The sequence below is a fragment of the Arachis hypogaea genome, chromosome 19, assembly GCF_003086295.3.
Source record: "Arachis hypogaea cultivar Tifrunner chromosome 19, arahy.Tifrunner.gnm2.J5K5, whole genome shotgun sequence".
Taxonomy (NCBI): Eukaryota; Viridiplantae; Streptophyta; class Magnoliopsida; order Fabales; family Fabaceae; genus Arachis; species Arachis hypogaea.
The window spans coordinates 85,187,736-85,193,106 of NC_092054.1; the positions used below are offsets into that span (position 1 = coordinate 85,187,736).

General features: G+C 36.0%; 1 non-coding gene across 1 annotated transcript; it reads right to left on the bottom strand.

Moving 5' to 3' along the window:
* Nucleotides 1–5,055: 5,055 nt before the first annotated feature.
* LOC112781425 (small nucleolar RNA R71) lies at nt 5,056–5,163 on the bottom strand. Its single transcript, XR_003192203.1, has one exon. It is a non-coding gene; the product is annotated as a small nucleolar RNA R71 (small nucleolar RNA).
* Nucleotides 5,164–5,371: the final 208 nt, after the last annotated feature.

Below are 5,371 nucleotides of genomic sequence, written 5' to 3' on the forward strand. Positions count from 1 at the left end.
AAAGTGCTTGGAGAAATCACCACTCTCCTCAAGGAGATTCACGAAGGACAAAAGGTATCTCAATCAATCCAAGCCATTCAAGCCCCACCTCAAATCCTCCAACTTAAAGGACCTCCTAGAGTATGTGGTCTATGCTCTAGTACCGCACATTACACCGACCAATACCATCAAGTCCAAGGGGATTACACTCTGATGCACGGAAACTTGTCTCTCAACAATTTTCCTTCGGCAAGTATACCGAATTGTCGTCAAGTAAAAACTCACAATAAATGCTAAAAATAAATGACGGAAAGTAAATTGCAGAATCTTAAATGGGAATGGGGAAGATGCTCATAAAGGTAAATTGCAGAAATTAAAGAGAATGGGTAAGATCAGAAATAGGGAATTCATTGGGCTTAGGAGATGTTGCATTCTCCGGATCAAATTTATTTTCACCTCTTCCTCAATCAATGCGTTCATTGATCTCGTTGGCAATCTTAAGTGATCAAATTACAATTCCTTGTAATTCAATCTCTCAAATCTTGATCAATAGCCAATTCCTTGGTCAATTGCTCATGAGAAGAGATGAAGTATGGTCACTGATTATACCACATGCATTCCCAAATCAAGTGTTGGTAGAATTATAGTCACCATATCCTTCTAACCCCAATTTGGTCCAACATGAGAAAGCATTTCTAGCATGATCTCTTCATTCCTCTTCCAAGGTTCAGAAGAGATCCAATTATGAATAGCTTCTTTTCCAAGATAACTATCCAATTGGATGAAGATTGAAATCTTTCTAGTAAAATCAAGAGAAAAGATAGAAGAAGAATAATAAAAACTAATATTGATCCATCAAATTACAACAGAGCTTCCTAACCCAATGTAAGGGGGTTTAGTTGTTCATAGCTCTGGAAATGGAAAACAGAAATGGAAAATACATCATGAAAAGTAAACTAGAAGTGCAGAGAAAGTAAAACTATACAGAGAGAAGTTCTCCCGTTTCCAACTCCCCCAAAAAGCTGTTTCTAATTCAAAACTACCCCTATATATACTACTCTTCTGATCTTTGATGAGCGGATAATTTATACGCTTTTTGACATTGTTTTTAGTATGTTTTTAGTAGTATCTAGTTACTTTTAGGGATATTTTCATTAGTTTTTATGTTAAATTCACATTTCTGGACTTTACTATGAGTTTGTGTGTTTTTTTGTGATTTCAGGTATTTTCTGGCTGAAATTGAGGGACTTGAGCAAAAATCAGATTCAGAGGTTGAAGAAGGACTGCTGATGTTGTTGGATTCTGACCTCCCTGCACTCAAAGTGGATTTTATGGAGCTACAGAACTCGAAATGGCGTGCTTCCAATTGCGTTGGAAAGTAGACATCCAGGGCTTTCCAGCAATATATAATAGTTTATACTTTGCTCGAGAATAGATGACGTAAAGTGGCGTTCAACGCCAGCTCTCTGCCCAATTCTAGAGTTCAGCGCTAGAAATGGATCAAGAACCAGAGTTGAACGCCAGAAATGGATCAAAACCTGGCGCTCAACTCCACAAATGGCCTCTACACGTGCAACACTCAAGCTCATCCCAAGCACACACCAAGTGGGTCCCGGAAGTGGATTTATGCATCAATTACTTACTCATGTAAACCCTGGTAGCTAGATTATTATAAATAGGACCTTTTACTATTGTATTAGGTATCTTTGAACGCACAGTTCTTAGACCATGGGGGCTGGCCTCTCGGCCATGCCTGGACCTTTCACTTATGTAATTTTAACGGTAGAGTTTCTACACTCCATAGATTAAGGTGTGGAGCTCTGCTGTTTCTCAAAGATTAATGCAAAGTACTACTATTTTCTATTCAATTCATTTTATTTCGCTTCTAAGATATTCATTCGTACTTCAATCTGAATGTGATGAACGTGACAATCATCATCATTCCCTATGAACGCGTGCTTGACAACCACTTCCGTTCTACCTTAGACTGAATGAGTATCTCTTAGATCTCCTAACCAGAATCTTCGTGGTGTAAGCTAGAATGATGGCGGCATTCAAGAGAATCCGGAAGGTCTAAACCTTGTCTGTGGTATTCCGAGTAGGATTCAATGAATGAATGACTGTGACGAGCTCCAAACTCGCGATTGCAGGGTGTTAGTGACAGACGCAAAAGGATAGTAAATCCTATTCCAGCATGATCGAGAACCGACAGATGAATAGCCGTGCCATGACAGGGTGCGTTGATCATTTTCACTGAGAGGATAAGATGAAGCCATTGACAAAGGTGATGCCTCCAGACGATTAGCCGTGCCGTGACAGGGCATTGGATCATTTTCCCGAGAGATGACCGAAAGTAGCCGTTGACAATGGTGATGTATCACATAAAGCCAGCCATGGAAAGGAGTAAGACTGACTGGATGAAGATAGCAGGAAAGCAGAGGTTCAGAGGAACGAAAAGCATCTCCATTCGCTTATCTGAAATTCCTACCAATGATTTACATAAGTACCTCTATCCCTATTCTATTAATTATTATTCGAAAACACCATTATCAATTTATATCTGCCTAACTGAGATTTGCAAGGTGACCATAGCTTGCTTCATACCAACAATCTCCGTGCGATTCGACCCTTACTCACGTAAGGTATTACTTGGACGACCCAGTGCACTTGCTGGTTAGTTACACGGAGTTGTGAACCATGGTCTTGGCATCATGTTTTTGGCGCCATTACCAGGGAAAGAAAGAGCGATGAATTTTACATAATTAAAGTGTAATCACGATTTTGCGTACCAAGTTTTTGGCACCGTTGCCGGGGATTGTTCGAGTTTGGACAACTGACGGTTCATCTTATTGCTCAGATTAGGTAATTTTCTTTTTGTTTTCTTTTCAAAAAAAATTTTTCAAAAGTATTTCAAAATCTTCTAGTTTTTCATGAAGCCTGTTGAAGCCTGGCTGGCTGTAAAGCCATGTCTAATTCCTTTGGGAATGAGTATGTCAGGCGTGTCATGTCTAAATTACATGTTGAAGCTTGGCTGGCCATTGGCCATGTCTAGTGTTTTGGACCGAAGCTTTCATTGAAAGCTTGGCTGGCTAGTGAGCCATGTCTAATTCCTGGACTGAAGCTTTAAATTAAGAATGCAAGATTCCTGGAATTCATATTAAAAATTTTGGAATCCTTATTTTCCTTTTTCAATTAATTTTCGAAAAATACCAAAAAAATTAGAAAATCATAAAAATCAAAAATATTTTTCTGTTTCTTGTTTGAGTCTTGAGTCATGTTATAAGTTTGGTGTCAATTGCATGTGCATCTTGCATTTTTCGAAAATTCTCATGCATTCATGGTGTTCTTCATGATCTTCAAGTTGTTCTTGGTAAGTCTTCTTGTTTAATCTTGATGATTTTTTGTTTTGTGTCTTTTCATGTTTATCATATGCATTCTTGAATTCTTAGTGTCTAAGCATTAAAGAATTCTAAGTTTGGTGTCTTGCATGTTTTCTTTGCATTAAAAATTTTTTAAAATTATGTTCTTGATGTTCATCATGACATTCATAGTGTTCTTGGTGTTCATCTTGACATTCATAGCATTCTTGCATGCATCACATGTTTTGATCTAAAAATTTCATGCATTGCATCTCTTTAGTGTTTTTCTCCCTCATCATAGAAATTTCAAAAAATCAAAAAAATATCTTTCCCATTTTCTCTCATCAAATTCGAAAATTTGGATTGACTTTTTCAAAAATTTTTAAAATCAAATTGTATCTCATGAGTCAAATCAAATTTTCAATTTGAAAATTTTATCTTTTTCAAAATCTTTTTCAAAAATCAAATCTTTTTCAAAATTCTTAGTTATTTTCGAAAATTCCAAAAATATTTTTCAAAAATCTTTTTCTTATTTTTATACCAAATTTTCGAAAATAAAAATAACAATTAATGTTTTGATTCAAAAATTTCAAGTTTGTTACTTGCTTGTTAAGAAAGATTCAAACTTTGAGTTCTAGAATCATATCTTGTGATTTCTTATGAATCAAGTCATTAATTGTGATTTTAAAAATCAAATCTTTTTCAAAAACTAATTTCTATCATATCTTTTCAAAAATATCTTCTCATCTTATCTTTTTCAAAATTCTAATTTCAAAATATCTTCTCTAACTTCCTAACTTCTTATCTTTTCAAAATTTGTTTCAACTAACTAACTAACTTTTTGTTTGTTTCTTATCTTTTTAAAAACTACCTAACTAACTCTCTCTCTCTCATTTTTGAAAATCCCTTCCCTCTTTTTCAAAAATTTCTTTTTAATTAACTAATTATTTTTATCTTTGATTTCAAAATTTTTTGAAAATTACTAACATTTTTCAAAAACTATTTTCGAAAATCACTAACCCTTTTTCAAAAAATTATTTTCGAAAATTCTCCCTCTCCCATCTTATTCTATTTATTTATTCATCTACTAACATCTCATCTTACATCTCAACCCTCCTCACAGTTGTGTTTCTTCCATTATATTACATTCTTTGTCTCCCCCTCTTCTTCTACTCACACAGGGATCCCTATACTGTGGTATAAAGGATCTCTATTATTATTATTATTTTTCTGTGCCCTCTTCTTTGTCATATGAGCAGGAGCAAGGATAAGAACATTCTTGTGGAAGCAGATCCAGAACCTGAAAGGACTCTGAAAAGGAAACTAAGATAAGCTAAAATACAACAATCCAGAGATAACCTTTCAGAAATTTTCGAACAGGAAGAGGAGATGGCAGCCGAAAATAATAATAATGTAAGGAAGATGCTTGGTGACTTTACTGAAACCTCAATTAGTTTCTCTGATGCAGCAGAACTGCAAGTTTCATGGACTTCCATCTGAAGATCCTTTTCAGTTCTTAACTGAATTCTTGCAGATATGTGATACTGTTAAGACTAATGGAGTAGATCCTGAAGTCTACAGGCTCATGCTTTTCCCTTTTGCTGTAAGAGACAGAGCTAGATTATGGTTGGATTCTCAACCCAAAGACAGCCTGAACTCTTGGGATAAGCTGGTCACGGCTTTCTTAGCCAAGTACTTTCCTCCTCAAAAGCTGAGCAAGCTTAGAGCTGATGTTCAAACCTTCAGACAAAAAGATGGTGAATCCCTCTATGAAGCTTGGGAAAGATACAAACAGCTGACCAAAAGGTGTCCTTCTAACATGCTTTCAGAATGGACCATCCTGGATATATTCTATGATGGTTTATCTGAGCTATCAAAGATGTCACTGGACACTTCTGCAGGTGGATCCATTCACCTAAAGAAAACGCCTGCAGAAGCTCAAGAACTCATTGACATGGTTGCTAATAACCAGTTCATGTACACTTCTGAAAGGAATCCTGTGAGTAATGGGACGCCTATGAAGAAGGGAGTTC